At 44.3% G+C, this 27835-nt stretch overlaps 1 protein-coding gene across 3 annotated transcripts in view; it reads right to left on the bottom strand.

Annotated features, from left to right (window-relative positions):
• B3GALT5 (beta-1,3-galactosyltransferase 5) overlaps positions 1 to 27835 on the bottom strand; it is a 160848-nt gene that overhangs the window by 32397 nt on the left and 100616 nt on the right. Inside the window, exon 1 of one of the 3 annotated variants that reach the window (XM_019962771.2) lies at positions 19921 to 20220. The exons of 1 other annotated variant lie outside the window; for it this stretch is intronic. The gene's annotated coding sequence lies outside the window, so the exon portion shown is untranslated. Of the gene's footprint in view, positions 1 to 19920; positions 20221 to 27835 lie in introns of those variants that run through there. One more of the 3 variants, XM_070795081.1, reaches the window with a different exon arrangement.

Here is a 27835-nt window from a genome sequence, read left to right as displayed (position 1 = left end):
CATTTTTTTTCTTGGGCTCCAAAATCACTGCAGATAGCGACTGCAGACACAAAATTAAAAGACACTTACTTCTTGGAAGAAAAGCTATGACAAATCTAGACAGCATATTAAAAAGCAGAGACATCACTTTGCCAACAAAGGTCCATATAAGTCAAAGCTATAGTTTTTCCAGTAGTCACATATGGATATGAGAGTTAGACCTTATATAAAGAAGACTGAGCACCAAAGAATTGATGCTTTCAAATTGTGGTGCTGGAGAAGATTCTTGAGAGTACCTTGGCCTGCAAGAAAATCAAGCCAGTATATCCTAAAGGAAATCAACCCTGAATATTCATTGGAAGGACTGATGCTGAAGCTGAAGCTCCAATATTCTGGCCACCTGATGCAAAGAGCCAACTCATTGGAAAAGATCCTGATGCTGGGAAAGACTGAGGACAGGTGGAGAAGGAGGTAACAGAGGATGAGACGGTTGGATGGCATCACTGACTCAATGGACATGAGTTTGAGCAAACTCTGGGAAATAATGAAAGACAGGGAAGCCTGGCATGCTGCAGTTCATGGAGTCGCAAAGAGTCACCACCACTTAGCCACTGAATGGTATGTAAAACAGACAGATAGTGGGAGGCTGCTGTATAAGACAGGGAGCCCAGCTCTGTGCTCTGTGATGACCTAGGAGGGTGGTGATGGGGAATGGTGGGAGGGAAGCTCAAGAGGGAGAGAACATATGTATACTTATAGCTGATTTATTTTGTTGTACAGCAGAAACCAACACAACATTGTAAATCAATTATTCTCCAATCAAAAAAAGTTTTAAAGGAAAAATGAAAGGAGAGGCCTGGAATAGATTCCCCCCTCACAGATCTCAAAACCAGTCCTGCAGACACCTTGACCTCAGACTTCCAGCCTCCAAAGCTATGAGACAAGCAATTTCTATTCTTTAAGACCCTCACTTCTGGCCCCTTGATATGTCATCCCTAGAACACTTCAGCATTTACTAAGTGAATAAATGAATAAAATTACTCAAAGCAGTAATTGCCTGAATATCAGCAATGCACCCGTGCAAGCTTTGCTAAGCTGCAAACACAATAGCGGGGTACTGGGCAGAATTCCGCCTACAAGCCATACTGCATTTAGATCTGTCAGGACAGACTTCCTCCTCTCTCTATGAATATTTTGAAAAGAAAATGGTTTTTTCCATAATTTTTGCCCACTAGGTTTTTATTTCCGTTTAAAGAAAGCTCGAAAGGCAGGAACAGTAATTGAAGAGCAGACAGATGGTTACAACATTCAAGAGTTGAAAACAGATGGGAGTACTTCCATTCAGCTGTATCCCCTCCTTTCTTAGTTTTTCCTACCACATCTTACCTCTCCAGAACTGCCCCCCCCCCCCTTCCTAAGAAATGGAGTATTTCCTGCTGTATCAATAAACAAGATTGTCACAGCCATCAGCAACTCCGGCCCTCCAAATGTGAATTTCTGAGCCCTGAGGTTACCCAGGAAGAGTAAAACGTATGATCTGGCAGCCCACCCACTCCCTAAGGCTATGGGGGGAGGGACACACACACACACACACACACACACACACACAAACAGGATACAGTTCCTTAAACAGCAAGGAGATAAAGGAAATCAACCCTGAATATTCATAGGAAGGACTGATGCTGAAGCTGAAATTCCAATACTTTGGCCACCTGATATGAAGAGCCGACTCATTGGAAAAGAGACTGACGCTGGGAAAGGTTGAGGGCAGGAGGAGAAGGGGGTGATGGTTGGATGGCATCACTGACTCAATGGACATGTGTTTGAGCACACTCCGGGAGATAGTAAAGGAAGTCTGGCGTGCTGCAATCCATGGGGTTGCAGTCGGACCCAACTGAGTGACTGAACAACAACTGGCCCCAGACAGCTAAGATGCATATGAAAGGAAATTATTTCAGTGAGCCCAGACTCTTGCATCTTCCCATACAGAGAAAAGTGCTAAATTCCTTGAGATATCTGCTTTTCCTTAACTAACAATAATCTTTTGATGTTCAGCCTACCTGCCCTTTGCTGCAAAACTTCTATATAACCTGGCTCCCCTCTTCACTTCCTCGGAACAGTTCTCTCAGAGTCACTTGAAGTGTTGTCTCTCAGGCTTGAAGTCCTAAAAATTCCCACCAAATAAAACATAATTCTCACTTTCTAAGTTGTGACTTTTTTTTTTTTAAGTCAACACTCCTCTGCCACCTCTAGGTCATCATAGTTTGTCAGTAAATCTACATAAACCACCTTTCCTGAAAAGAAAAAGAAAATACTAACATGCAAACATCATTTCCTGGATCAAATGCCAGTCACTTCCTTGTGTCTTTCACAGTTTCTCCCTTGGAAACCCAGCACAGACACCATGAATCAGTGGAAGAAGGAGAAATATGTGAGAGAAACATTTCACTGACCTAACTTACCAATTCCCAAGTAGTCCTGAATGACTCACTGCCCTGGGACATCGCGGACCGTGGCTAAGATTGCCCCAAAGGAATGAATAGAACCGAGTCCCACATGCTCAGGAAATTTCCCCTCAGACACTTGGGTTTGTAATGGATTCTGCTTCCAGCTCACTCACATTCGCTTTGATCCAAATCTGCCTGAAAGCACACAGCTTCATTAAATATAACATTGGCAGGAAGACCATAGATTTTAATGTGGAAAGACTCAAAGTGAAAATATGACACTTTGGAAAAGCTCATTAAAATTGTTAAACGTTGATGGGTTTGTTAGCTAGAACTACTGTTCAACTTAACAACAGCTCTTCATTTTTTCACTGTGTGCTGGTTGTTACAGAGCAGGCTGGAACCATTTTCCTATAAAAACCAAAGCTAGAAATGTGCCCTAAGAATTTTATTGAGAATATGTATTTTATTTTAATAATAAAAGAAACAAAGCACATCAGTTGGAGAAACAAGAACTCAAAATTTAGACTCAAGTAAGTGAATTATAAGCACTGTTTTCAAATCCTGCTCATTTTCATTTCAAACCAGCCTTTCCATAATTATAACTATGCATATTTCTAAATAGCAATATAACTGTATACAGACTTAAGAGGAAAACAATGGACCATCATCACAGCAATAAATTAAAACCAAGAAGTAACATTAAGTTTAACAAGAAGGGAATGCTACCCACTTCAGTATTCTTGCCTGGAAAATTCCATGGACAGGAGCCTGGCAGACTACAGTCCATGGGGTCACAAAGAGTTGGACATGACTGAGCAACTAACACTTTTTAAAAAGATCATCAAATCCCAGTCCCTTAGAAATAAACAAAAATTAACTATGAGGTGAAAAGGAGATATTAAAGATGTAATAACAGATTACTTATAAAACAAAAAAGAACACTAAATAAGATCCTTTAGAATGTGCTCTAAGTTGCTTTCAGAGGCAAATGTATAGCCTTAAGTATTTCCGTTATTAAAGAAAAGAAGGAAAGAAAAGGATTCAGCTCATAAAAGAATTTAGACAACAAATGAAAATCACAGAAAAGAGAGAGAATAAAGCTAAAAGCAAGATTGAATTCATTCAAACATTAAAATGAGATATTATTGAGAAATCACACACATCATCTCTTTGAAAGGAACTAAGCTCTAGAGTATCTAAGAAATATAGGAAGGGGGATAGGAAAGAATAAAATGAGAAACGGAAAATGGGAAATGATACATAAAAAAGACAATCAAGATGTTAAGAGTTCTGTGTTTGGAACCCAAGGAACTGGGTCAAATCTTAAGTCAGTCACTTGATAGTTATGAGACTCCAGGCATATCTACCTTCTTAAGCCTATTTTCTCTATAAATGAGAAATGGAAATTTTCTTAAAAGAGAAGATAATACTACCTCCCTCCTAAAGTTTTTGCAGAAGTCAATAAAGTACCTCACAGAATAGGAACTAGTAAGCTCCAGGCTCTATTCTAGATCATTCCTAAGACTTCCATGACATTAGTTTGCTTGATTTGTAAAGCCCCACCATCTCTTCTTACATTCGTTCAGAATATAATCACTGAACATGGTCCTGTAAGGTGCATGGTGCAGGGTGACACTTGTGATTTCGTCTTCAAAATAATGCAATTCAGGGACTGCCCCGGCAGTCCAGTAGTTGAGACTTTATCTTCCAATGCAGAGGGTGCAGGTTTGATCCCTGGTCAGGGAGCTAAGATTCCACGTCTCGGCCACAAAAATCAAAAAATAATACAAAAGCAATATTGTAACAAATTCAACAAAGGCTTTATAAAGAAAGGTCTACATTAAAAAAAAAAACTCAAAAAATTTAGAAAATGCAATTTATGGAAATAAGTGAAAGATCAAATTTGTCCAGGCTTTATGTGGAACTGACATGGCTGTGTATGAGACGGTGAGGGGGCAGCTGACATGGAGTGCTTTGACAAGGGTCAAAATGTCCTCCCCAAAATATGTCTATTTAGCAGTTTCATGCTACAAGAAGTCTCCTTTTAAAAGGTAGAGAGGTGACCTGGTGAGAATCTGCCTGCATAAAGGTGTACATTGAAATGACAAGAGCAACACAATGTCTAGGAAAAGAACAATGAGGAGCAAAGAACAGAATTATTTAGTAAACAAGAGTCAGGAGGGGAACAAATGGAGGTGAAAAGGGATCAACTGGACACATAAGAGAAAAACCAATTATATTCGCCCCTCGGTGTCTACGGGAGGCTGGGTCTAGCACCCCTGCGGACACCAAAATTCAAGGAAGCTCAATTCTCTTATAAAATGGCAAAGTATTTGCACATAACCTATGCACATCCTCCTGTACACTTTAAATCATCCCTAGATTACTAGAGATGATGCATCTCTAATACAATCCAAGTGCTACATCAACACTGGCAGGTACAAGGCAACTTCAAGGTTTGCTTTTAGATACTTTTCATAATTTCTCTTCCTGAATATTTCCTATCCATAGTTGGTTAATATTCAACGATACAGAGCCCACTGATATAGAGGACCAACTGTACTGTCCCAGTAGTGGCTGAAAATTAACACTTCCTGTGTGTGAACTACTGTGTCTACGCAGGTTTCATGTGATAACTCATTCCATGTTCATCACACATCTCTGAGGTGGGTGTTAACGTTCTCCTTCACTGCGGGGAATCCCACAGAATGAAGTCACTAGCCTGGGTCCTAGAGCGAGTTCATGCTCAAAGCTGGCATCTACAGCCAGGCAAAGGCCCATAGTTCTAAACCCCACTGCTCACTCCCTTCACAGAGAAGTGTCCCAGGGACCAAAGGAGCCTCAAGAAGGAAGAAATCATCATTAGTGCCAATCATACAAAAAAAAAAAAAATGTGGAGTCAGAAGCTCCTGGACTTCCAATATGCAGCTTCAGTGGAGGAATTGTGGCTAAAATCAGAAAGCAGATGACAATCCTTAGGAAGAAAAAGAAAGCAACATGGGACAGCTGGCTTAAGTAAAACTCTCCATCCAAGGAATCAACAGTTAAAAAGACAAGAGTCCAAAACAAGAAATGTGGGAAGGGAAGAGAAGGAATAGATCTGCTGGGTCAACTCTGAGAACAGGACGAACTAGGACAGCAATAAATAATAACTGATGGGGAACTATGATAGAAAGATAAAAGCAGAAAATAAACAAAGTGCCAGTCAATATCTTTCCCCAAAGTAAAGCTCATGACAGTAAAAATATCTTACCTGTTAACAAATAGGGGCTCATCAACAACAAAAAATAAACACCCTGATTTAAAAATGGGCAAAAGTCTTCAATACACATTTCTCCACAGAAGATATTCAGACAGCAAATAAATGCATGAAAAGATGCTCAACATCACTAACCATTCAGTTCAGTTCAGTCGCTAAGTCATGTCTGACTCTTTGCAACCCCATGAATCACAGCACACCAGGCCTCCCTGTCCATCACCAACTCCCAGAGTTCACTCAAACTCATGTCCATCAAGTCGGTGATGCCATCCAGCCATCTCATCCTCTGTCATCCCCTTCTCCTCCTGCCCTCAATCCCTCCCAGCATCAGAGTCTTTCCCAATGAGTCAACTCTTCGCATGAGGTGGCCAAAGTATTGGAGTTTCAGCCTCAGCATCAGTCCTTCCAATGAACACCCAGGACTGATCTCCTTTAGGATGGACTGGTTGGATCTCCTTGCAGTCCAAGGGACTCTCAAGAGTCTTTTCCAACACCACAGTTCAAAAGCATCAATTCTTCAGCACTCAACTTTCTTGACAGTCCAACTCTCACATCCATACATGACCACTGGAAAAACCATAGCCTTGACTAGACGAACCTTTGTTGGCAAAGTAATGTCTCCGCTTTTGAATATGCTATCTAGGTTGGTCATAACTTTCCTTCCCAGGAGTAAGCGTCTTTTAATTTCATGGCTGCAGTCACCATCTGCAGTGATTTTGGAGCCCAGAAAAATAAAGTCTGACACTGTTTCCACTATTTCCCCATTTATTTCCCATGAAGTGATAGGACCATGATCTTAGTTTTCTGAATGCCATGATCTTCGTTTTCTGAATGTTGAGCTTTAAGCCAACTTTTTCACTCTCCTCTTTCACTTTCATCAAGAGGCTCTTTAGTTCCTCTTCACTTTCTGCCATAAGGGTGGTGTCATCTGCATAGCTGAGGTTATTGATATTTCTCCCGGCAATCTTGATTCCAGCTTGTGCTTCTTCCAGTCCAGCGTTTCTCATGATGTACTCTGCATAGAAGTTAAATGAGCAGGGTGACAATATACAGCCTTGACGAACTCCTTTTCCTATTTGGAACCAGTTTGTTGTTCCATGTCCAGTTCTAACTGTTGCTTCCTGACCTGCACATAGGTTTCTCAAGAGGCAGGTCAGTGGTCTGGTATTCCCATCTCTTTCAGAATTTCCCACAGTTTATTGTGATCCACACAGTCAAAGGCTTTGGCATAGTCAATAAAGCAGAAATAGATGTTTTTCTGGAACTCTCTTGCTTTTTCCATGATCCAGTGGATGTTGGCAATTTGATCTCTGGTTCCTCTGCCTTTTCTAAAACCAGCTTGAACATCTGGAAGTTCAAGGTTCAAGTATTGCTGAAGCCTAGTTTGGAGAATTTTGAGCAGTATTTTACTAGCATGTGAGATGAGTGCAATTGTGTGGTAGTTTGAGCGCTCTTTGGCATTGCCTTTCTTTGGGATTGGAATGAAAACTGACCTTTTCCAGTCCTGTGGCCACTGCTGAGTTTTCCTAATTTGCTGTCATATTGAGGGCAGCACTTTCACAGCATCATCTTTCAGAATTTGAAATAGCTCAACTGGAATTCCATCACCTCCACTAGCTTTGTTCGTAGTGATTCTGTCTAAGGCCCACTTGACTTCACATTCCAGGATGTCTAGCTCTAGGTCAGTGATCACACCATCGTGATTATCTTGGTTGTGAAGCTCTGTTTTGTACAATTCTTCTGTGTATTCTTGCCACCTCTTCCTAATATCTTCTGTTTCTGTTAGATCCATACCATTTCTGTCCTTTATTGAGCTCATCTTTGCATGAAATGTTCCCTTGGTATCTCTAATTTTCTTGAAGAGATCTCTAGTCTTTCCCATTCTGTTGTTTTCCTCTTTTTCTTTGCATTGATCACTGAGGAAGGCTTTCTTATCTCTCCTTGCTATTCTTTGGAACTCTGCATTCAGATGCTTATATCTTTCCTCTTCTCCTTTGTTTTTGGCTTCTCTCCTTTTCACAGCTATTTTTAAGGCCTCCTCAGACAGCCATTTTGCTTTTTTGCATTTCTTTTCCATGGGGATGGTCTTGATTCCTGTCTCCTGTACAGAATCACGAACATCTGTCCATAGTTCATCAGGCACTCTGTCTATCAGATCTGGTCCCTTAAATCTATTTCTCACTTCCACTGTATAATCATAAGGGATTTGATTTAGGTCATACCTGAATGGTCCAGTGGTTTTCCCCACTAATCATTAGAGAAATGCAAATCAAATCCACAGTGAGCTACTACTTCACCCCACTAGGATGGCTATTATAAAAACACAGATTTTTAAAAATTAAAAAGTGCTGCCAAGTATGTGAAGAAATTAGAAGCTTCCCTGTGCACTGCTAGTGGAAATATAAAATGATGAGGCACTGTGAAAAACAGTATGGCAATTCTTAAAATAAGAAGACAGGCATACCACATGATCCAGTAATTCTCCTTTGAGTATAAACTCAAAAGACATGAAACCAGGGATTTGAAAAAATATTTGTACACCCATGTTTATAGCAGCATTATTCACAATAGCCAAAAGGGTAGAAGCAGCCTAAGTGCCGACTGACAAATTAATGGATAAACAAAATGTGGCATATTCATACAATGGAATAATATTCAGCTTTGAAAAAAAAAGAAATTCTGATACACTTTACAACATGAGTGAAGGTTGAAGACATGATGCTAAGTGAAATAAGCCAGTCACACAAGGGAAAATACTTACGTGAGGTTCCTAGGATGGTCAAACTCATAGCGAGAAGTCAGGATGAGGGCTCCCAAGGGCCAGGGGCTCTGGGGAGAAGTGAATGATAGTGGGTATAGGGTTTCTCTTTGAAATGATGAAACGTTCAGCAACTAGACAGGAAAAATGGATGCAAACCATGGAGGATGCACTAAATGTCCTGGAATTGTGGCTAAGGTAGTCAACTTAATTTAAATATAATTTACACAAGTTAATAAAAAAGAATTTCAGATTCACTGAATTGTAAACTCTATGCAAAAAATATATGCTGTGGATATTATATTCCAATAAAATTGTTAATAAAAAAAATAAAAAGAATCAGGGGTTGAAGAGAAGCCAAGGTCAGGGTGAGTGGGAACATGGAATCCTTTCCGTCAGAGTGAGGCAGGCTTGCCCACACTGCACACCACATGACATCAAGTAGTTGCTAAGACTTTTTGCGACCCCATGGACTGCAGCACACCAGGTTTCCCTGTCCTTCCCTGTCTTCAGGAGTTTGCTCAAGCTCATGTCCACTGAGTCAGTGATGCCATCCAACCATCTCATCCTCTGTTGCTCCCTTCTCCTGCTCTCAATCTTTCCCAGCATCAGGGTCTTTTTCAGTGAGTTGGCTTTTCACATCAGGCAGCCAAAGTATTGGAGTTCCAGTTCCAGTACAGTCCTTTCAATGAATATTCAGGGCTGATTTCCTTTGGGATTGACTGGTTTGATATCCTTGCAGTTCAAGGGACTCTCAAGAGTCTTCTCCAGCACCACAATTCAAAAGCATTAATCCTTTGGTGCTCAGCCTTCTTTATGGTCCAACTCTCACATCCACATGTAACAACTGGAAAAACCATAGCTTTGACTAGTCAGACCTTGGTCGGCAAAGTGACATCTCTACTTTTAAATACGCTGTCTAGCTTTGTCATAGCTTTTCTTCCAACGAGCAACTGTCTTTTAACTTGATGGATGCAGTCACTGTCCACAATGATTTTGGAGCCCAAGAAAAGAAAATCTGCCACTGTTTCCATTTTCCCCCATCTACTTCCCATGAAGTGATAGGACCAGATGTCATGATCTTAGTTTTTTGAATGTTGAGTTTTAAGCCAGCTTTTTCACTCTCCTCTTTCACCTTTATCAATAAGGGACACAAAAATGGCACAGAAGTAGACCAAATATGTGATTAAATTTAATTAATTTATATCCATGCAAAGAACTAATTTTTCATGTCTGAAAAATTATAGCCAAACTCCAGAAACAGTTGAAAAATAAAGGAGAGCAGTTGTTTGATAATTAAAGTGTGCTAAGGTCCTCATCATGATAGAGAAATTGATTTAAAAAATGCTGAAAAACTTCAAATTATATATAGTTAAAATGCTTCACTGAAAAGACCCTGATGCTGGGAAACATTGAGGGCAGGAGGAGAAGGGGGTGACAAAAAATGAGATAGTTGGATGGCATCACCTACTCAATGGATGTGAGTGTGAGAAAATTCCAGGAGTTATGAAGGACAGGAAAACCTGGGGTGCTGCAGTCCATGCAGTTGCAAAGAGTCAGACACGACTGAGCAACTAAACAACAAAAATGGACCCAACTGTTTCCTCCCACAAAAAGCTCTAAACCCAATTTGACAGGGGCTTCTAGAAGGTCATTAAGAATAAATGAGGTCATAGGGTGGGATTCTAATTCAACAGGGTGATCTTTTGAGAAGAGGAAGGGCAAGATTTCACTCTCTTGTGAGGACACAGCCACAAGTCTGCCATCTGAAAGCTAGGAAGAGGGTTCTCATGAGAACCATACTCTGCTGACACCATGATATCCCACATCCAGCCTCCAGAACTGTGAGAAAAACATTTCTGTTGTTTAAGGCACCCAGTCTATGGTATTTTTGCTATGGCAGCCTGAGCAGATCAAAATAACCAATAAAAGAGAAGAGACAGCCTGGAAATCTACATATATACACAGAGAAATGGTATCAGAAATCACCAAGGAAAGGACTTAACTACTGAATGAGATCTGGGGCTAGTGATAATTCAATGGAAAAATTAAATTTGAAATCCTAGCTCACAACATACTGTCAACTACAAATTGCCACTCACCAAGGGTATTTGCCATCTGCCTCTGCAGAGACTGAATCCTACACTGCTGCAGCTGTTGGCCTTCAATAGGCCCTGAAGGGAGTTCAGGGTGGAGAATGACGTACTTTGTGCTCCATGAAAACTGGTGGAACAGGCTTTTAGATAGATATTTTCAGGACCTGGTTTCGTGGCCCCGATCCCCAATCTCATATCTAGAAAAGCACTAAATCCCTTCATGGTGACATCAGCTACTCAAGACTAACAGAAAACCTTTTGTAAGATAAGTGCTTTAATGCATTGAATTTCCCCTTCACCAAAATCACGTATACTGACCTTCCACCACTACCTTTTTGGAGCAGTTTCTCAGCTCTCTGAGGTGCTGTCTCCCGGGCTGCAGTCCTCATTTCTGCCCCAAATAAAACTTAACTACCAACTCTTACGCAGTGTGTCTTTTTTAAGTCAACAACAGCAAAAGTAAATTCAAAGAGAATTAAAAATCTGAACATAAAAAGCAAGAAGTAAAGATGATTAGAAGAAAATATACAAGGCTATTGGTAAAAAGTGAGGAAATTCTTAAAGCAGAAAAAAAAGCACAAGCCATAAATGAAAATTAGCAAATTAAAAATGAAAAAATATAAGCCATAGGCTAGTAGTAGATATTTACAATGTATATTACTGACATGAAGGATCTAGAATGTGTAAAAAAGACTTCTCTAGATCAAAAAGATACCCCCACATGAAAAATGAGCAAAAGACATAAACAGACCATTCATAGATGAGTCATTACATATATATGTATACATATACATTTTTATTATTATGTATATATAGATGAAAAGATGCTCTACTAGAATAAGGCAAATGCACTTTAAAACAGAGTTACTATTTAGATAGCCAGTGGGAATTTGCTGCATGACTCAGGGAACTCAAACCCAGGCTTTGTCACAACCTACAGGGGTAGGAGGTGGGAGGGAAGTTCAAGAGGGAGGGGACATATATATACCTGTGGTTGATTCAAGTTGACATGGCAGAAACCAACACAATATTGCAAAGCAATTATCCTTCAATTAAAAATAAATAATTTTTTTAAATCAGCATAAAAAAACTATAAAATTTAACACCCATTAAATTAACAAAAATTTTAAAGTCCATGATTCAGCAATTCCACTCCTGGGCATATATCTAGACTAAATTATAATTCAAAAAGATACATGCATCCCATATGTTCATAAAAGTCCAATAAATCTAAGCAATGAGGAGGCTACAGAGAAACAGAACTGTACACTGAGCAGGTGGGGGCATAAATTAGTACAACCACCTTAGAAAGATGGAGTTAACATGCCTTTTTATCCATTTACTGTCTTCTAGAAATGTACTCTAAAGGGAACACACCTGTGTGCAAAAGGAGACACAAACATACAAGAATGCTGTTGTCATATTGTGAATTTAGAAGAACTTTCCAAGCAACTTTGAATAAAATGACAGGAAAAACAGATATTAAATCCACCAATCCTAACATCATGATTAGTCACAACTCCAGCTACACCATTAAAAAATAACTAAGCTCATAGAATCCGGTCCCATCACTTCATGGCAAATGTAAGGGGAAAAAGTAAAAGCAGTGACAGATTTTCTTTTCTTGGGCTCCAAAATTACTGCAGATGGTGACTATAAACATGAAATTAGACGATGCTTGCCTTTTGGAAAGAAAGCCATGAGAAACCTAGACAGCATATTAAAAAGCAAAGACATCATTTGCTGACAAAGGTCCGTATAGTCAAAGCTATGGCTTTTCCAGTAGTCACGTATGGAATTGAGAGTTGGACCATAAAGAAGGCTGAGTGCCAAGGAATTGATGCTTTTGAATGATGGTACTGGAGAAGACTCTTGAGAGTCCCTTGGACTGCAAGATCAAACCAGTCAATCCTAAAGAAAATCAGCACTGAATATTCATTGGAGGGACTGATGCTGAAGCTAAAGCTCCAACACTTTGGTCACCTGATGTGAACAGCCAACTCATTGGAAAAAACCCCTAAGCTGGGAAAGGTTGAAGGCCAAAGGAGAAGGGAGTCGCAGAGGATGAGATGGTTAGTAACATCACCAACTCAATGGACATGAACTTGAGCAAACTCTGGGAGGTAGTGAAGGACAGGGAAGCCTGGCATGCTTCAGTCCATGGGGTCACAAAGAGTCGGACATGACTTAGTGCCTCAACAACAACCAGCTATACTTTCTCCTCCTTGATCTCCTCAGGCAACAGAAAAGCGGATAAAGCATGATGTCCAGATGCAAACTGAAGCTCAGAAAGAAAACACTTCTCGCACAAGGACAGAAGCCATCAAGGACAAGTCACTCAAATTAAGTTGGAAGGTACAGCTGAAGCTGCCCTTCTTAAATATACTTGACATAAAAAGAAATGGCAGAGCAAATACACACAACTATGACAAAAGTAAAGAAGGAAAACCAAGTGCAGAAGCCAGCCTGGAAGGAAATATCCTCCCAGAAATGGGTGAGAAGTTCTCATACAGGTGCTGGTGATAGCCAACACAAGAGAAGTACCTCTGGGTGGCTATTTCTCCACCCTTGATTCCGTCTCTAGATCACGCATTTTTTGCCTTGAACCTAATTTGTAATATTTCATTAGAAACTGGAGTGATTAGTATTTCTTAACTCTTTTAAAGCTGTCTGTGGAACATCCCTGGTCCAGTGGTTAAGACTCTGTACTCTCAATGCAGGGGGCATGGGTTCAATCCCTGGTCAAGGAACTAAGACCCTGTATGACTCAAGGTGTGGCCAAAACATTTTTTAAAATTAAGCTATCTGTGTCCTATCACTCACTTCAGGCTTTAAAAGTGTTGACCACACTCTAAGTTACAAAAAGAAAAAAAAGTTCTTCCAATAAATGATCCACTATGAAAAATTAAGAACATAAAATCAGCAAAACAAGAAAGAAAACATGAGAGGACAAGGCAAAGAAAGGAGATTACAAAGGGAAACTACAGAATTCAGGAAACATCCTGAGAGCAAAACACCTCTACAAAACTAATAAATAAATTAGAAATGGTGAGAAATAGCATAGAAAGAGTTGAAAACTTAAATAGTAATGCCCAGGAATGGCTTGAAATAATTACAGAGAGTCAGAAGTTAAATGAAAGGGTTTAGAGACCAAAACTGAGACATCAAATTAAATACTACAGCCCTGACATTAGTTATTTTATTCCAGCAATTCTGCTGCTAAGTCACTTCAGTCATGTCCAACTCTGTGTGACCCCATAGACGGCAGCCCACCAGGCTCCCCCGTCCCTGGGATTCTCCAGGCAAGAACACTGGAGTGGGTTGCCATTTCCTTCTCCAATGCATGAAAGTGAAAAGTGAAAGTGAAGTTGCTGAGTCTTGTCCGACTCTTCTCGACCTCATGGTCGAGAACCTACCAGGAACCTACCAGGCTCCTCCGTCCATGGGATTTTCCAGGCAAGAGTACTGGAGTGTCCAGCAATTCTACTACTGCTCAAAATAGTTTGGGCACATTTGGGAGACAATTGCTTTTTTTTTTAATTTAATAAAAGAAAACTAACTTTGTTACTTTATTTTTATTTCTCATCCTTGACCTGCAGCAACTGTATACAACATGGCTAAAGGATTGGCACATAAAAGGCAAATATCATTAATAGCTGTAACTTCTGTAACATGTATTACATAATGGCACTACTGTAAAACTTTACACCTATGAAACCATTAATCTCAAAACTATCCCCCAAGGAAATAAATACCATTATTTTCTCCCATCTCATTAGAGTAAAGTGAAAGTGTTAATTGCTCAGGCGTGTCCAATTCTTTGTGACCCCATGGACTATAGCCTGCCAGACTACTCTGTCCAAGATATTCTCCAGGCAAGAATACTGGAGTGGGTAGCTACTCCCTTCTCCAGGGGATCTTCCCAACCCAGGGATGGAACCCAGGTCTCCTGCATTGCAGGCAGATTCTTTACTGAGGAAAGTGAGGCAGGAAGAAATGAAGTAACTTGCCCAAGATCACCAAACAAGTACCTGACACAGCTGGGATGTGAACTCGGGCATCTGGGTCCAGCATCCATAATTTTTATCTCTCCACGAATGCGTGAATAAATGGCCAGCTGCTTCCTTTACCCAGCGTGGTCCCACTCCACTTCTCACTCTGTTTCTTCTATTGGGACTATGGGAAACCACTCAAAATTAGATATAAAAATTCTGGTTGATACCTTCTTCCAAGTGCATCTCATTCCACAATACCCATACCTCCTAATCCAGTTTTCAAGGAAGATCACACTTGTTGTCAAAATGTCTAGAAGCCACCTTACCATCCCTTGCCTCTTCAGACACAGGTTCAGTCCCTTAATAAGTGAGGTCTTGTCAAAACCCACAAGAGGCCAGTCACAGAAGCAAGCTCAGGCCAAGGGCAAAGGAGAAGAGTCTGGAATTAAGAGGGCTGGAAGAAACCCCTACCCATTCAGAGGGTTTTCCTGGAGGTGAGGAGCAGCAGCAGAGGAGGTCAACAGAACAGCACAGGAGGTTACAAAGCTGGGATCACCCAAGAGCATCAGTTGGGGGCAGGGTGGCAGTAGATCAAACAAGGCCTCTACCCAACAAAGTCAGTGAGTGGCTGACTGGTGTTGACAGTTATATTCAGAGAGCACAGAATGAGGTAGTTCAAAGTCTCCGGGTTCATCTTAGGCAGCCTCCCAGGCATCTGGGGAGAGAGGCTGACCAGGGTCAAGCCGAGTTTCAAGACCATTGGAACCTGGATCCGCAACAAGGATCTACCTTCTGGCAGAGAACCAAATGAAAATTTGATTGGAAGCTGGGTCAAAATAGACAAGCATCCTGAGAAACAAAGGACTCTCCTGGGACACCAGCGCCTGGCTTGAAGTCCAAGTCCAAATCCATGCCCAGGTAGGCGGCAGTGGAGCCCCCAACTCCCTTCCAGAATTGGTCCGAACTGACCTAAGTCTCATTTATTTCCCATGAAGTGATGGGACCAGATGCCATGATCTTAGTTTTCTGAATGTTGAGCTTTAAGCCAACTTTTTCACTCTCCTCTTTCACTTTCAGGACTGATGCTAAAGCTGAAACTCCAATACTTTGGCCACCTCATGCAAAGAGTTAACTCACTGGAAAAGACTCTGATGCTGGGAGGGATTGAGGGCAGCAGAAGAAGGGGACGACAGAGGATGAGATAGCTGGATGGCATCACCGACTCAATGGGACAAGAGCTTGGGTGAACTCCAGGAGTTGGTGATGGACAGGGAGGCCTGGCGTGCTGCAACTCATGGGGTCGCAAAGAGTCGGACACGACTGAGCAACTGAACTGAACTGACCTAAGTCTGCACTTGTCCACTGCCTGCAGATGAGCAAGCAGGACTGAGGAAGGAGGGCTGCACACTGGTCCGTTCATGAAAGGATGAGTCTGTCACCCCTGCAAGGAAGACTGGGACAGGCATGCAGCCTCTCAGAAAATCAGACATTAATTGTGATCCTTGTTTATTCAAAACACCAACTGAGGAATCCTACAGAAGAAAGGGTGCCCGTGTGTGGAAGACTCTTTCCAAAGACAGCATTGTACTTCTCAATTTTTTAAGGTAACGATTTAGTGAAATATTTTTATACTCAACTTGCATTTATAGGAGTTATATGTCAATGGACCTCATATTGAAATCCTCTTTGCACATATCAGAGCTTAATTTTACCTAACAAAGGAACTATTTAAGATGAACTGACTTGAGAAGAGAAAGAAAAAATGAAAAGACATAGAAAAGAGATCTTAATAGATTATGCATCCATTCCTTAAAAGGAAGATTTGAGAGAGAGATTTATTTTTCCCCATGTATTGATAACATTCTCAGGACATATTTCTTTTATAAGTTTGTAACTTTTGAGCGTCTTCACTCATTCTGCCTAACACCCCCCTACCCTGGTAGTGGGAATTCCTAATAATGTGCTTTCACAACCTTGAGAAATTCCATAGAAATAGCACCTGCAAAAACAGTGTATATTAATCAACTGTGTTAGTGATTATCTTTTATGCTTTTCTTAGAATAACTGCCTTGTTACAAACCCCAAGGGCAGACCCAGAAAGGATTATGATTGAGATCATGAATGGACCTCGGAACCTCGGAACACCGGTTCAACACCAGGCATGAACACTGCCTACACACTTGCTGACTGTTCTCAAGACTAGCCCAGGAGGGAATGGCCTCGGGTGAAAACAAGGAGATCTGGACCACGTCAGTGTAGTGTTTGGAGAAAGATAAGATCAAAGAAAGTCTTGTAGTCTGCAGTTAGGAATAAAGCTGGACTCCAAGTGGACTCTGAACCTCAGTCCAATAGAGGTTGCAGGTCTCCGACCCATGGCACTAGCTTTCATGTTCTGTCTTCATTCTCATCACTCACTCCCGCACCATTAGGGCAATGCCCCCCAACCCACCTCCACCCCCTACTCTCGCAGCCTCTGATAACTGCCATCTGTTCTCTATATCTCTGGGTTCAGTTTTGGAGAGGTTTTCTCTTGTTAGTTTTAGATTCCACACATAAGATCATACAGTATTTGCCTTGTCTGACTTATTTCACTTAAAGGAAAATACAAAATGCTCTCTCTTGGAAACAATTTGCCTCTTACATGTAGCTGTTTAAGAAGAAATACCAGGGCTTCCCTGGTGGCTGGGTGGTCACCTGTCAGTACAGGAGACACAGGTTTGATCCCTGGTCAGGGACGATCCCACATGCCCCAGCTAAGCCTGTACAGCAGTATACTAATAACTCAGCTGTGCTCTAGAGCCTTCAACTACTTTGTGCCTAGAATCCATGCTCCGAAACAAGAGAAGCCACAGCAACGAGAAGCCTGCACACCACAGAGAAGAGTAGTCCTTGCCATAACTAGAGAAAGCAAAACAGAAACCCACAGAAACAAAGACCCAGCAGAGCCAAAAATAAATAGATAATTAACTAAAAAGCAAAAATAAAAACCCATCAGTTTACAAAAAAAGAGGAGGAAACACCATAGAAGATGGCCATCTACCACACTATGTAACTTAACTGAAATCTTCTGTTACATGTAAGGATGGTCAGAAGCAGCATGCATTTAACCACAAATGTGACTCTAGGAATTTCCTGTATATAAGATACTCTACACAGTAGCCGAATTTCCTGTCTATAAGATACTCTACACAGTAGCCGTGCCCCACCACTAGTGCTCACTAGAATATGACACTCTCCTCAGATCTCTATCTTCATTAAATTCTACTCCTCCAAGTCAAAGTGCAGGGGCAGAAACAGTAAATGAGGGACACAAGGGAATGGGAGGTACTACTAATTATTTACAAAAGGCAAATACATAACGAGGATTTTTTTTTAAGTTTGTCATGCTAATATAAAGAGAAAGCAAAAAATAACTTCACAATATCTGATTACTGGTGATTTGGAAAGGGTTTTGGAAGCTGTATTTATCCCCAACAGGTCAGATACCAAAACAAACAAAGAAAGTGAAACAGAAACAGGATTCCTTAAAAAGTTAGGCGCACTATTTACCATGCATAACGCGTGCACACACACACACACACACACACACACACACACACGACTGGCAGAGATATTACTAAAATGTTGATTATAAAATTGTAAGGTATTTAGGAATGAGCTAAAGAGACTCAAAATCAAAACCCTACTGGCACTCAGTGAAAAGATGTCTTTTCACCACATCGCCTGCCTGTCAGCACCCCCACAACGCCCACGTTCTGCAGGAGCTGTCTGGGCCCAGTGCTAAGGAATTGATTTTTTTTTTCTTAGATTGGCTTATTCATTTTAACTGTGAGACTTTCTATTCAGTGTTAATTCCCTAGTCTTCTGCTTGCACTATGTCCAGTCAGTAACCCAACTTCCTGGGCATGTAATGAAAGTAGGGATAACTCTTCAGAAATCAATACATTGTTACCAATAGCATGCATGCATGCTCAGTCTCTCAGTCCTATCCGACTCTTTGCAATCCCATGCACTGTAGCCCACCAGGCTCCTCTGTCCATGGGACTCTGCAGGCAGGAATACTGGAGTGGGTTGCCATTTCCTCCTCTAGTTATCAATAACAAGAAATAAACAAAGCATCCAATTTAAACATGGGCAAAAGGCAAGGAATCTTTCTTCCCAAGAGGACATACTTATGGCCAACAGGTATGTGAAAATGTGCTCAAAAACTGTAATCATCAGGGCAATGCAAATCAGAACCACAATGGAGCCATCACCTCACACCTGTTAGGATGCTTATTATCAAAAGAACAAGAGATAACAATGTCCTCGAGCATGTGGAGAAAAAAGTAATAGAACACGTGTACTGTTCATGGAAATGCAAACTGGTGCAGCCACTGTGGAAAACAGTGTGGAGGTTCCTTAAGAAATCAGAACTACCATAGGATCCAGCAATTCCATCTCTGAGAATAAAACCTAAAGGAAACGAAAACATCATCTCAAAGATCTAACTGTACTCCAGTGCTCACTGCAGCATTATTCACAAGAGCCAAGGTACAGACACAATCTTAGTGTGGACAGGCAAACAGATAAAGGAAATGCTATATTTATGTGTATATATGGATATAGATAAAGATATACAGACATTCCATGCTGTCAGCCTTAAAAAAGGGGGAAAAAATCCTGCCCTCTGTAACACCATGGATGACCCAAGAGGGCATTATGCTAAGTGAAGTTAGCCACAGAAAGACAAGCGCTGCCAATATTACCTGGTATCACTTATATGTGGAATCTTAATTTTTAAAAAACAAAGTGGAAATCATAGAAACAGTAGAAGAATGGTTGCCAGGAGCTAGAGCGGTGAAGGAACTAGTGTTTCTGGCAACCTAATGTTTATAGCAAGGCGGCAATAGCGACCCCATGGACTGTAGCCAACCAGGTTCCTCTGTCGTGGAATTCTCCAGGCAAGAATACTGGAGTGGGTTGCCATTTCCTTCTCCAGGGGATCTGCCGGACCCAGGGATTAAACCTGGGTCTCCTACACTGCAGGCAGATTACCGTCTGAACCACCGGGGATGAAGACAGTTGATAACACTATGTTGTATAACAGAAATCTGCTAATAGGTTAGAACTTCTCAACAACAAAACAACAACAACCAGAAAAAAAAAAGGGGGGGTAGATTTTTTTTTAAATGAGTACACTGTTACAGACCAAGTTTGGTCAAATCTGGTCTTGTAACCATTTCCTTAATTTACAAAGCAGAAAGAGAGAAGTCAAGCCCCTAGTAGGCTAGGTGAGCCTCAGAAGTGCACCGGGCCCGCGCCCCCGCCTCCAGGTCCCCAGGGGCTGCATGTCTCGCGCCCGCGCACCGCCCGCGCCACACGCCGCTCCGCCGGGCCTCACCGCGCGCCCCGCACTCCCTGCGCGGGGCCGTACCGATGCCCGAGCTCAGAGCCGCATTGCGCCGTCCCTTGAGTAGCTGGGTCCTGACGGAGCGCGGCGGTCCCTTGCGCTGGCCTTTAGGAGGTGGGAGGAGCGGCGCGCGGTGCGCACAGGAAATCTGATAGGTGAGGAGCCGGCAGGCGGGCGGGGACTCGGGGCGCTGCTGCTGGGGATGGCTGGGCCCCCCGAGTCCCCACCAGTGCCCCGCGCGGGGCTCCGGGAGGTGACTTGACCCCGACGCCCAGCGCCAGGGGAGGCGGCAGGCACCGTCTGCGCTGTTCCGCTTTGGTGGCCCCCCAGCGGAAGAGCATCTTTCGCGCAGCACCGGACATTCAGGGCGGTGGAGTTTGTTCAAATTCCCGTTGCTGTTGTTGTTGTTATTGTTTAGTCGCTCAGTCGTGTCCAACTCTTTGGGAGCCCAGGGACTGTAGCCCGCCAGGCTCCTCTGTCCATGGGATTTCCCAGGCAAGAATACTGAAGCGGGTTGCCATTTCCTTCTCCAGCAGAACCCCCCCCCCGCCCCCTCCCCCCCCCCCCCACACACACATACCTTGAGGGGAGAGGGGAGCCTTGAGTTTCTCTCCCTGCCCACCATGGAAACGGTCCCGAAGTTAACTTCGAAAAAACCAAAACACCCTCTGTGCGGGAAGGCCCCGCGGTCCCGCGCTTCCCCAAACCCCAGATGCCTCAAGGAGGGCCTCCGCTCTTTCAGAAAAGAGATGCCATTTTCAGAGCCGTTTGGTGATGGGCAGATTCGAGGTCAGATAACAGAAGGACAAGTTACGGGGGCTGTTTAATCCTTAGGACCGCCGAGTGAAGTAGGCACTGTTCCCACTTAACAGATGAGGAAACTGAGGCGCTGGGAAGTTAGGAAGCGTGAAGGGGGTCAGATGGATGAGAAGGTGCCTGGGAGACCCCAGCTCTCTCTGACAGGGAAAATATAGACAGATAGATACTCATGTGGGCTTCCCAGGTGGCTCAGTGGTAAAGAGTCCACCTGCCAATGCAGGAGCTGCAGGTTCAATCCCTGGGTCAGGAAAATCCGCTGGAGAAGGGCATGGCAACCCACTCCAATATCATTGCCTGGAGAATCCCATGGAGAGAGGAGTCTGGCAGGCTACAGTCTATGGGGAGCGCGAAAGGGATCAGATGAATGAGAAGGTGCCTAGGGGACCCCAGCTGTCTCTGGCAGAGAAAATATAGACAGACAGATATTCATGTACAAAAATATACATGTATGTTCCCTTGAGGCTCAGCTGGTAAAGAATCCACCTACAATGCAGGAGACGTGGGTTCGATCCCTGGGTTGGGAAGATTCTCTGGAGAAGGGAAAGGCTACCCACTCAGTATTCTGGCCTGGAGAATTCCATGGACTGTATAGTCCATGGGGTCGCAAAGAGTCGGACAAGACTGAGCTGCTTTCGCTTTTTTTGTTTGTTTGTTTGTTTTTTTTAAGAACGGGGGACTTGTCCATGATCATCCAATTCAGGGGTTGTCAACCCTGGCCTCACAGTAAAATTGCGTGGGAAAGTTTTCTAATTCCCAATGCTCAGGCCCTACAGCAGGCCAAATGAACTGACTGCTCTTCCTTAAGCTCGTATCTGCCATAACCCCGGAAGACTGTCAGGCCTTATTTCGCCACGGTTATCGTGATCGTTCTGGCGCAAAGATGAAGTGAGCTCTCGTGGGGGGAAGGGAGGAAGAAGACCCCCGAATACTTAGTGAGCTGCAGCGGCAAAGCCTAAGATGCGCGGAACCGCTGTTGCGGGCTTGCAGAGAAAGGAAGTGGCTCCCGGGATCCAGTGGGCGGAGCTGTGGGTGGCAGGCGGACCCCCGGGGAAGAGGCTGATCAGATGAGAGTCAGCACTAGTGTCAGGGTGATGCGATTACCCGCCTCCCCCGCGCTCCTGCACAGCCCTCGGTGGATACCGCTTGTTCCCTGGGGTAACCAAACTGCCTCACAGCTGAGCGCTTTTCATCCCGCAAGACCAGGCGGACGCAGGCTCCACAGCGGTTAGGTGGGGCGGGCAGAGCGTAACGGGTGAGCGAGGTGAAGCCTGGTCTCCCCAGGGACCCCTCTCCTCCCTCTCTCTCTCTCTCTTTCTCGCTTCCTCAGCCAAGTCCCTCCCAATCTCGCGCTCCTTTTTCTGAACGTGGGTACCAAGTCACAGACACCTCAGCTCCGTGGGCTCAGGGCTTCGCTTCTGGTATCCCGAGGGACCGTGACATGGAGCAGATGTATTTTAATCTTGAGGGCGTGGGGAGGGGGTGTGCGGCGGAGCAAGGAAAGTCCAGGACCTAGAGAAAAGGGCCTGGGGACATGGAACCCGGGGTGGAGGCCAGTGTTCCCCTGAGATGAGAATGCTGAAAAAGCAGAGCGAAGGCTGAGACTGGAATTTGCCTCTCGGTGGCTCAGCACTACCACGTGGTGACTGTGGTCTGTGTACACAAATCGCGTAGCATTGGACACACCTGTCCGGAAAGGGGAAGCACCACCTTCTGGATGGATCCCAGTTCCCCCTGGCTGAGGCCCTGACGCTAGCTGGTGTTTGCTGAGCTCCAGGAGGGGCGAGGGGGGTGGGGGGAAGGTGGGGGATTCTGGCTGCTGTGCCTGTCACCCTGGGGTGGATTCCCCCTCCGCCCTTCCCCCACCCCGCCGTAAGTGCAGTGCACTACGCTCCACTTGAAGAAAGGGTTTCGCTGAAGCAGAGGCATCTCTGGCACTGTGTCCACCCCCCACCCCCGCCTCCACTCCTCTCTGCACCAGGGACGTGACTGCCAGTCCCAGGCCATCCGGACCCAAACCAGAGCGCCCAACCCCGGCGCAGTGGACACTTTGGCTCAGAGAACTCTGCTGTGGGGACCATCCTGTGTGTTGTGGGGTATTTAGCAGGAAACCTGGCCTCTCCCCACTAGATGCCAGGCATTGCCAGGCATGCTGGTGTGTGTGCGAATACACACACACACACACACACACACCTGTCTCCAGACACTGGTTCATGTCCCAAAGGAAGCAAAGTTGCCCCTAATTGCAAAGCACTGCTCTAATAGGAAGGTAGGGAACCCAGCACCCCACAGATCCTACAGAAGACGTTTATCAGTGATGGCCCCATGGAAAAGGGCCGTTTCTTAGACTGGAAGGCTTCACTACATGTAGAGTGGGGACTCTGGCCAAAGTCGACTTCCTGTGTCTCTTGATCAGGTCAAGCTCACTCCCACGGCAGGGTCTGGGCCCCTCCTCTTCCCTCTGTCTGGAATGTTCCTCCTCCAGATATCCCTGGGACTCTCCCGGGCTTTACTCAGATCCTACTTGGGTACCACCTACCAGACAGGCCTCCCCTGAACACCACTAGTGCCCACATGCTCCACCTTCATCACTCCCTATCACATGACTCTACCCTTCTGCCCCTTGGCACTGCCAAGACCATCTGCTCCCTTGTGTGTGCTTGTCTCCCCTTCCAGAACCTCAGGGACTTCAGGGCAGGCCAGCACATCCCCAGCACAAGTTCACCCTGGCACAGAGTGGATGCTTGAACCATACTTGCTGGATAGACAGGTGGGAGGAGGGACCAAGGGCAGAGAGTGCAGAGGGGCTGGAGTGATGGAGAAAACTCCCCTTATGCTGTTAGGTTGGGTCTCAGGTGTTGTGGGAGGCATGGAAAGATCCTTCCCTTCATTGGTGATCACAGGAGGTGGGTGTGTTGCCTACTTCTCATTTGTGTTAGAGAAGAGCTGCCAGCAAGGAGTCCTGCACATCTAGTTCAAGAAGCTGGTGGAACCAGCATCCGTGGGATGGTCCCTGGGCCCTCATGCAAATTAGAGAGCTGATTAGAAGTTCTTTGAAGCTTGAAAAATGGTGCTCCCAGGGAATTCACTACCAATTAGAATGACTGAGCCAGTGAGGTTTTTCAGGCCATCAGCAGTTTCCTGAAGCCTTAAATAAGGTTCTCATGGACCAAGGTGAAGGGTTTGGGAACTGATATTCTGAGCTCAGAGAAAGTGGCTGAAATTAGCTCAGAGTTTGGTGTATGTCGGCTCCCCAGGTGGAACTAGTGGTAAAGAACCCACCTGCCAATACAAGAGATAGTGAGGAGATTCTGGCTAGAGCCAGGTTGGCCCATGTGGTCCTAAGAAGACAAAGCTATGGCCCTACAGATTGGAATAAGTGTGGCTGCTCATTCCTATAAATAGATAGGACCACACCTTCCCAAATAATAAAGAGCTTCACGCTCTGAGGGGCACCACAGAGACAATCTTTCAGCTAGAGAGGGTTAGAGTTAGCTAGGTCAGGTTAGGGAGGAGGGCTGAGTTTGGATGACCCCAGCCACCTCAGAAAAAATAGAGTGCTTCAGCCCTCAGGGCATGGCCAGAGTGTATATAAACCTGCATCAGTATATTCTGTATTTTGTACTTTCATGTAAGTATTTTATTGAGGGGATTATTCCAGAACAATGAAGTTTTATGACACATAAGAAACCCAAGAACTCTTAAAAAATGACCCCTTGGACTTTCAGCTGTTGAGAGTCAGCTCTAACTTCTCTGCATAGTACGCATTATTATGCTGTATACTGGGCTACCATGGTGGCTTAGACGGTGAAGAATCTGCCTGCAATGCAAGAGACTGGGGTTCGATCCCTGGGTCGGGAAGATCCCCTGGAGAAGGGAATGGCTACCCACCCCAGTATTCTTGCCTGGAGAATCCCCATGGACAGAGGAACCTGGTGGGTAATAGTCCATAGGGTTGCAAAGAGTCAGGCAGGACAGAACAATTAACACTTACTTTCATGCTGTATGCTAACTTCTGACCATACTGACTTCTCAACATAGTGCACATCATTCACACAGGGACATGCTCCCCTGGACATCTCCAGTGAATGCTGGAACATCTAAACCTAACCAGGAGGGAAGCGGTCCTAAGATGGCGGAGGAATAGGACGGGGAGACCACTTTCTCCCCCACAAATTCAACGAAAGAACATTTGAACACTGAGCAAATTCCACAAAACAACTTCTGAATGCTGGCAGAGGACATCAGGCACCCAGAAAGGCAGCCCATTGTCTTCAAAAGGAGGTAGGACAAAATATAAAAGATAAAAAGGGAGGAAAAGAGGTAGGGACAGAGATCCATCCTGGGAAGGGAGTCTTAAAAAAGAGAGAAGTTTCCAAACACCAGGAAACACTCTCACCTGTGAGTCTGTGGTGAGCCTTGGAACCTCAGAGGGCAACATAACCGGGAGGAAAAATAAATAAATAATTAAAACCCACAGATTATGTGCCTAAAGGCAACTCCCAGCAGAGAAGCAGTGGAGACGCTTGCATCCGCCACTAGCAAGCAGGGGTTGGACAGGGAGGGGTGGGCTGCATTGCTTAGGGTAAAGGTCTGAATGCCGCGAGGGCAATCTGAGTGAACTAGCTTGAGATAGCAACTCAGACTGTGGGATAGCTATCCTGCCAAAAGCCCTAACCCATGGCATCTTGTCCCATCACTTCATGGGAAATAAATGGGAAAACAGTGGAAACAGTGTCAGAATTTATTTTTAGGGGGCTCCAAAATCACTGCAGATGGTGACTGCAGCCACGAAATTAAAAGACGCTTACTCCTTGGAAGAAAAGTTATGACCAACCTAGATAGCATATTCAAAAGCAGAGACATTACTTTGCCAACAAAGGGCCAGTTAGTCATGGCTATGGTTTCTCCAGTAGTCATGTATGGATATGAGAGTTGGACTGTGAAGAAAGCTGAGTGCTGAAGAATTGATACTTTTGAACTGTGGTGTTGGAGAAGACTCTTGAGAGTCCCTTGGACTGCAAGGAGATCCAACCAGTCCATTCTGAAGGAGATCAGCCCTGGGATTTCTTTGGAAGGAATGATGCTAAAGCTGAAACTCCAGTACTTTGCCCACCTCATGCGAAGAGTTGACTCATTGGAAAATACTCTGATGCTGGGAGGGATTGGGGGCAGGAGGAGAAGGGGACTACAGAGGATGAGATGGCTGGATTGCCTCACTGACTCGATGGACGTGAGTCTGAGTGAACTCTGGGAGTTTGTGATGGACAGGGAGGCCTGGCATGCTGCGATTCATGGGATCGCAAAGAGTCGGACACGACTGAGCGACTGAACTGAAGACACTGCCAGGCCCGCTCACAGAACAAAGGACTGAGCAGAGCTAGCCAGCTACAGACTGGCCCATCCCCCACCAGAGACAGGCAGGCGAGGGCAGCCAGAGCTGGAAGGGGCAATCGCAGCCCCAGAGAGGCATGATCTACCAAACTGCAAGCAGGCTTCATTGCTAACCAAGACTCCTTGGGATTCTGAACCGTCAACATCTGCCAGGAGGGTTGCAGCCAGAGATCAGCTCCCCAGGAGAGACAAACAGCACACCTGAGAAGGTGCGCTGGTTATACAGCCAGAAAACCGGGCAGCAGGGACGGGGGAGGCAATAAGTCGCAGTGACCACGCTCGCCAAGCACCTTGTCACCTGAGCTGCTCGGACCTGGGAAGGGCACAAAACTCAGGCCCAACTGAGTCTGTGCCTTTGTGGAGTACCCTAGTACCTGAACTTGAGTGGCTTAGACCTGGGAAGTGCATACAACCCAGGGCCAGCCTCAGACAGTTCCCGCCAGAGCAACCTAGAGCCTGAGCAGTGCTGACTGGGAAAGCACACACGCCGTGAGCAGGGGCAAACCCAGTGTCGCCGAGACACTGGGAGCACTCCCCACACATGCCAGTGATATTTGTTTGCAGTGTTCCTCCATCCCCATAGCATGACTGAACAAGTGAGCCTAAAAAAGTGACCACCACCACCCCCTTGTGCCAGGGTGGAAATTAGACACTGAAGAGGCCAGCAAACAGAAGAAGCTAAAATAAACAGAGGGAACCGCTTTGGAAGTGACAGGTGCAAAGGATTAAAACTCTGCAGTTAGCACTGACTACATAGGAAGGGGCCTATAGATCTTGAGAAGTGTAAGCCAGATCAAGGAACTATCTGAAAATGAACTGACCCCACACTGTCCACAAAAACTCCAGAGAAAGTCCTAGATATATTTTTTCTATTATCATTTTTTTAATTTAAAAAAATTTTTTATTTTTAAGTCCTCTATTACTCCTTTAATTTTTATTCTTATAACCTACCATTACTTTGCAAAAAAAAAAAAAGACCCAATTTTTAAAGCAAACTTCATATATATATATATATAATAATTTTTGTGACTTTGTTTTTTCCTTTAATACTGTATTTTTGAGAATCTAACCTCTATGCTAGATTTGTAATCTTTGCTTTTTGGTATTTTTTATCAATTTTGTACCTTTAAGAACCCAGTCTTCAGTACCCATTTTTACTTGGGAGCGAGATCACTGGCTTGACTGCTCTCTCCCCCTTTGGAGTCTCCTTTTTCTCCACCAGGTCACCTCTATCTCCTCCCTCCCCTTTCTCTTCTCTACCCAACTCTGTGAATCTCTTTGTGTGTTCCAGGTTGTGGAGAAAACCTAGGGAACTGATTACCGGCTGGATCTCTCTCTCTCCTTTTGATTCCCCCTTTTATCCTCCTGCCACCTCTGGTTCCTTCCTCCCTCTTTTCCTCTCTGTGTAACTCCGTGAACATCTCTGAGGGATCCAGATGGTGGAGAGCACACAGGGAAGTGATTACTGGCTAGATTGCTCTCTCCCCTTTGATTCCCCCTCTTCTCCTCCTGGTCACCTCTATCTCCCTCCTCCCTCTTCTCTTCTCCATGTAACTCTGTGTATCTCTCTGGGTGTCCCTCACTGTGGAGAAACTTTTCATCATTAACCTAGATGTTTTATCATCGGTGCTGTATAGATGGAGAAGTCTTGAGGCTACTGTAAGAATAAGACTGAAAACCAGAAGCAGGAGGCTTA

This window comes from Bos indicus, chromosome 1 (assembly GCF_029378745.1).
Source record: "Bos indicus isolate NIAB-ARS_2022 breed Sahiwal x Tharparkar chromosome 1, NIAB-ARS_B.indTharparkar_mat_pri_1.0, whole genome shotgun sequence".
In the NCBI taxonomy this organism is placed as follows: Eukaryota; Metazoa; Chordata; class Mammalia; order Artiodactyla; family Bovidae; genus Bos; species Bos indicus.
This window is presented reverse-complemented; position numbering and strand designations above follow the sequence as displayed.